The sequence below is a fragment of the Rhincodon typus genome, chromosome 3 (assembly GCF_021869965.1).
Source record: "Rhincodon typus isolate 14 chromosome 3, sRhiTyp1.1, whole genome shotgun sequence".
NCBI classification, from domain to species: domain Eukaryota; kingdom Metazoa; phylum Chordata; class Chondrichthyes; order Orectolobiformes; family Rhincodontidae; genus Rhincodon; species Rhincodon typus.
In genome coordinates, this window is record NC_063334.1 from 59,461,028 (window position 1) to 59,467,693 (window position 6,666).

Here is a 6,666-nt window from a genome sequence, read left to right on the forward strand (position 1 = left end):
CATTTGAACAAGTGTGGTTGAAGGAAATCCAGCATAGCTATCCCAACTTTAATGAGTTTTCTATGAGATAACAAAAGGTTGACGTGAGGATAATATAGTTGATACAATATTTATAGGACTTCCAAAAGGGATTTGACAAATTGCCACACTGTCAAAGTCAAACCCCACAGACTAAAAATGAAATTGGCATCATGGACACAGTGTTGGCCAAGTGACAGGAAAAAAAAAAAAAAGAGTCTCACAAAAGACATATCAAAACTATTGGAATGCATAGAACCCTACCAAAAGAAATTGAATGCAGAAAATTGAGAAATACAAAGACACAATTTCCAAGAAGATGCTGGAAGAGACACATGGAGGTGCATGTGCAAAGCTACTGGAAAAGGCAGAAGAAATCAAAAGAGGTGGTTAAAAAACCTTGTGATATTAGGTTTCACAAAGCACGGCCTAGAACATAAGAGCAAGGAAATTGTGGTGCGAGTCAGCCGGATAACCGCGTCCGATTCTGGGCATCAAACATCAGGAAAAATGTGAAAGCCTTACAGTAGGTGCAGGGACAAGGGCTTCAGTTAAGCAGATTGATTGGTAAAGGTGGCAACTACTCTCCTTGGGAAAGATCCAGGGATTTGATTGTAAAGTGTTCAAAACGAGATGATGTCCGGACACCAGTTAGAAAGAAACTATCCAGTTGGCAAAAGGATCACAAAAAAAAAGGGAGACATCAATACAGGACAACTGGCAAAAGAAAGTTTAGTCTCGCAGCTCATTAGAATTTAAAATGTACTGCCTGGGATTGTATCATTTTTCACTACAATTAGCTTTTTCAACATGAGTTCAACAAATAATTTGAAAAGGGCTGCACTTGCAAACATGACAGATCAAACAGTCTCCTTCTGTGCTGCAATCATACTTTTCCACAATTCTGTATGTCACTGAAAACCATTTCTGGCATTTGTACTTAAGAGTAGAGAAAGTTAAGGATAATACCAACAGGAAAATCAAAACATTTTCTTTGGGGGCTCCTCTAACCAAGAAAAACTGTCGATCTTAGTATTTTTCTCAGGGCTACTTTATATTTTTCAGGGCTAATTTTTCATTATCACTAACTTTTTTTTTTAGGTGATACAGCCACATAATCTTTCGTACGTGCTGATTTTTATTTCAGGTTTTCTGAAGAAAGTTCACCGGACTCAAAACATTCACTCCGCTTTCTCTCCACAGGTGCTGCCAGGCCTAAGTTTCTCCAGAAATTTCTGTTTTTCTTTCGGATCTACAGCATCCACAGTGCTCGTTTTATCATCTATAATGCATCCTTCATGATGACAGAAAATCCTGAAGAAATTTACAGTCAATGCAGCATCTTTGAATTATGGTTACTAGTGAACACATCCGTCAATCTATGCTCAGTAAGCTCCGCTTGCAGAAAACTGATCATCTCAAACATGTTTTTTGGGATTGCGATCAAGTGGGATGGGGAAGAGAAGGGGGCATACCTGGTTGACCCCATGACCTACAGTAAGCCTAGCCCTGGGACATTTCCCTCCCCCCTCTCTCTCTGTTTGAAGGATACTACAAGGAACAATATTTGGACAACTTTAAATCCAGTTCTTGTTGAACTTGGGAGTCTAACAAGCGTAAAAGTACAGATGCAGATTTCCAATCTCCATCTGACAAGGTATGAGTGGCAAGTGTGCAAAATGGAGAGTCATGCGCTCCTAAATAGTCATGATTATTTTAGACAGAGTGGACGGATGTTAGCTGTTTGTTGTACCCACCCTTGTTGCCAGCCTGAAATGAGGATGTTTACATACAGAAGTGAAAGTGTGAAAAATTCAAGGAAATTAATTTTCAGACAAAAATTGAAGTCAATCATGACTTTCAAGTGCTCTTATTTCTTAACAGAGACAGGAGAATAACGTTCACAGAGGAAGATTTTCTGAGGAGCTTTTGATGAAGGGGGTTTGTAATCAAAATGTAACCTAACTCTATCTGCTCTCTGTGCCTTGTTTCTGTGTTTCCATCTGCATCTCCCTCCAATCATCAAGCAACTGGTTAAACCGATCGCCAACAGTACTGCCAAAACATCCCCTGCATGGCAGCAGAGACACCAGGACGACCTTCCTTCTCGCTCCAATGACAGGTTCTCTCCCAACTGCCCTAGCTGCTCCTCCAAATCATAGAATCTGTCTCCAGAAAAAGAGGAAGGAACTCCAAGTTGTTATAATGTGAGATTTTGTCTGTTAAATATAATCATTTTCAAAAATTGTAATCATTCAAACCATTAACATAATAACATTGCATTTTGTTTCTTGCCAATCATAATAATGATTTTTAATTTCCAATTTTGAAGTTTCCAGCATTACCAGAAAAAGGTCAAACCTTTCAGTAGAATGTCACAGGTTCATAGTCCATAGCAAAGTTATATGTTTAACTAATCACCTTACTACAAACCTCAGTGCTACTGCCATTTCACTATATTGGCTATGCTTCTCTTAATACAATGTATTGCAGTGCTTATGAACACCGTAGGATTTTCCCCGATGACCCACTGCCTGGACAAGTATTTATTACCTAGACCAGTATGCAGTGCTTGGAAAAGGTTTGTTTTCAAGTGGTTCACTGCCACCAATCCTTCTACGTTTTCAACCTATGCAGTGGTTCATGGTAGAGGAAAAACCACTGCACAGCACCAATACAAAGGGACTGTTCTTAACTAAGAAGCTTCATCGCATGATGCAATAGGTACCACTATATTTGGTCAGTCATAATTACTATGGCTTCATAGAGATCTGTCCCCTTCCTAAGCCACATTAGAATTTCTTATCTCTGCCCAAAGATTGTGTAACATCAACAGAATGGGTGGAGACAATGTAACGAACATTGGCTCTTTTCAGCAGCACCACCACCTTATATAACGTCTCTCACCACCAAACGTTCCCTCCCCCCACGAATGTATGAGTTAATTATGTTACGTTTATCACAATGTCATTTCCTCCTTAATCTCTGACTGCACAAATGGAGATGATCTGGATATTTCACACTTTTTTCAGAGTGCATCCTCTCTGGATTGGAAAGAATAATAGGTCTCTTCTTTGGGGATTGTTCACCCTCATTCTAATGTGGATTATTTATCAATTGGAGGATGAACAAATGTCTTGGTGAAGGATATTGTTGGTTATTACCTTATATTGGAGAACCCTTAATTTCCAGAGCTTCCTTTGCAGGGAACACTTCCTGTAATTTGGATAGTTGCTCCATATCACCATGTGGGGAATTTTTAACCTCATGAATGTCCACAATGGAAAATAATTGTTCAGTTGAAACAAGTAATTTCTTCTTTATTAGTACCCTAGATTTTTGGATTAAGCAATTACTTTCTAACTGCAAGAGGTAGTCTCTTTTTGCAGTATCCTGAATGCTTAAACACGGTAGTTTCTTCTTCAAAATGTCCTAGATCTGTCATTGTTGGTCCAACTCCCATACAGTTGTGTGCTGCTCATTTGATGATCAGGCTGATGCCGTCACCAAATATACAAAAGATAACTGAAGTGCATTTTCACTCTCGTTGTCTGAAAAGTCCTGGTCACTCTGCACTACCTTCATCACTAGCATTGAACAGTGTTCGAAGATAATCAATGAGCAAGCTCAAAGTGGGTTTTGCTGTTAATTCTTGTTCTCAGTATCTGCACCTTCTCACATGTTTTGTTCAGTTTTAGCTTCTAATCCCTCTTCAATGATGACAAAAGCATTCTCCAGACTTGACAATCCTGTGTAAATGCAGGTCACAAAATAAGATGAGAGATCTTCAGTCTTTTAAAATCTGTGGCTACCACACCATTGATTGATTCCTGGCTGTACATGCACCAGTGACACTTGGGCATTGCCACATCCTTTCCAATACAATTTTGCAAAGCAAAGCTAAAATAACAAAATTGTGTCTCCTACTTATTCTAGGTTGCTGCTGCATCAAGATGGAGTTTGTTTACCTTTTCCTGGGTAAAGCGAACAATTTCCTGACTTTTAGTGTCTAAAACACCAAGCTAAAGAGACACAGTCAATTTCTACAAATTTTGGTTGTGTTTTTAGCCAATGCCACCATTAGGTGAAATATTGTGCATGTGCAAAATCAGAATGTCATGTTTAAAGTTGAAGCAACATACCATGGATGATAAGTAAGTGTAATTAAGGTCATCAGGCCAAACAAAAGTACATTTGGGAGGAAGGCTCAAGAGTAGCCTTCAAAGTAGCCTGTGTTTGGAACTTTGTATTCTCTGTTTTAATAGACGCAATGAATATTGCTGTCATCATTCGATTAACAAATCAAGATTAAAGTCCATCAGCTTTTCAGAGATAATGACCTTAAGACAAACAAAGACAACCAGTCTGAAACTGTTCAAAATGTTTTCAGAAAGTGCATTAAAGGCTATGCAGTCTTTATATGACAGGCTGCATTTCATGAATGGCATGATGTCACAGATACAACTGCACGTGTGCAAATGGATCATGACGGCCATTTTTAATTGGGACTAAATACTTTTTAATTAAAACTCTCTGGCTGTAGTTTTATAAATTTTCCTACTGAAAGCTTAGCATCAATACAAATAGTCCCAATCCTTTTAAATCTTTAAATATAGCGTGACATTTCTTCTGCTTGACTCTCACTAGATTTCTTTAACTTTGCTTGACTTCAGATCAAAATGTTACATTCGGAGGTCTCCCTGATTGTGTAGCTCTTGTCTAACATTTCTTTTCTGGCCCTTTCTCCGTTCCTTGCAGCCACCGCTCGTAAAAGTGGGAGGTGATGCTATAGTGGTATTGTTGTTAAACCAGTAATCCAAAGACACAGGTAACGTTCTGGGGACATAGATTTGAATCCCATTATAGAAGATAGTGGAATTCAAATTCCACAATATCTGGAATTAGAAGTCTGGCAATGACTGTGAAACCATTGTTACTCATCATAAAAACGCAACTGGTTCACTAGTGTATTGGGAATGAAATCTGCAAGTCAAAAAGATTTTAATTTTTGTTTTAAATAAAGATTGTGGATATTTCTTGTTGGGTCAACATTTATTGCTCATCTCAAATTGTCATGGAGAAAGTAGTGGTGAGCTGCCTTTGTGAACTGCACATTCCTTTGGCTTAGGCCACAGTGCTTTAAAGGAAGACAATTCAGGATTTTGAGCCAATTTTAGTTTGTATATTAAAACAAGGTGGTAGATAGGAGGTGGTGAGGCAATGGCTCAAGGAAGAATTCAACAGCTTTGGGTCTAGCCAGTTAACAGTCCAAAAGTAGAGGATAGTAAGGGATGCACAAGCTGGAAAAATATTGCATTCTCGGAGATCTAAAGTACGACAAAAATAGGGAGAGACAAAACAAGATTGACTATTTTAAGATTGAACCTTCAAAAACCATAAACCATCTCTGGATGATAATATATGAAAAAGGTTAAACTGTCAACTGGTATCAACAAAAACATCACCAATTGATTTTTTTTCCCCACAGCTTCCAAGATCTTGCTCTCATAATTACATTTGTGCCCCTTGTAAAAAGTTCGTAAAGACTAAAGGAACATTTCTGAAAATTTTCAGAAGTCACAGAAAAAAAGTAAATGTATTCACTCAGTGGTATTATTTAAAAGGTGATCACTTGAGCAATTTTCTGCTCGACAAAAACTCCATTGTAGCACAGTTGCATCACAGTGCCAGGGATCAGAGTTTGATTCCAGCTTTGGCTAACTGGCTGTGTGGAGTTTGCATGTTTGCTTCGAGTCTGTGGGGGACCCATCAGGTGTTCCAGTTGCCTCCCACTGTCCAAAGATATGCAGGTTAGGTGATTTGGCCATGCTAAAAATTGTCTGTAGTGTCCAGATATGTGCAGGCCAGGTGGATTAGCAATGGTAGATCCAGGGTTACGGGGATAGGGTGGGGGACTTTGTTTGGGTGGGATGGTCTTTGGAGGGTCGTCGCAGAGTAGATGTGCCAAACGGCCTCTTTCCACACCGTAAGGATTCTATTAAGTTAAGATTTGAAGGTAAGACCTTATAGCCATAAACACCTTACCTCATTCGATTAACAATCCACTGCAAGGGAAGAAAATCCCGGATCTCAACAAACTGCAGTTAAATTTAGGGTACCAAACCAAACTTAAAATGTAATAATGTATCTTTAAAAGTGCTCAGTATTGAACCTTGACTCCATAACAGAAACAATGTTTACGCCAAGTAGACTTGATCTGATGTAAAACCCCTTCCCTGCAATTGAACATTTCTGATGGCAGATGTACAATTAACAAATGCACCAGTGTCACTGGCCAGAGGTAACAAGCAGAGGATGGCCCATTTCTGCATCAGTTAAACAGCAGAAGTCTCAGATATAGGTGCCTGACTACTTCACCCAGCAACTTGAGGGCAAGATGAGTTTTTTTTTTGGGGGGGGGGGGGGGAGGGGGGGGGGTGGGGAGAGGTTGAGGAGAAATGATTCAAATGGAAGCTACAAATTAAAATGAATAAACATGGCTTTATTTATCATTTCCAACAAAAGTTGAATAGAATTGAAAGGTCACTCATATACACCGACATCTTCAATAGAGCTAATGGCTGAAAGAGATGTTAAAAAAAAAATTTTATAACTTATAAAATGAAATCAATAGAACATCAAATGTGC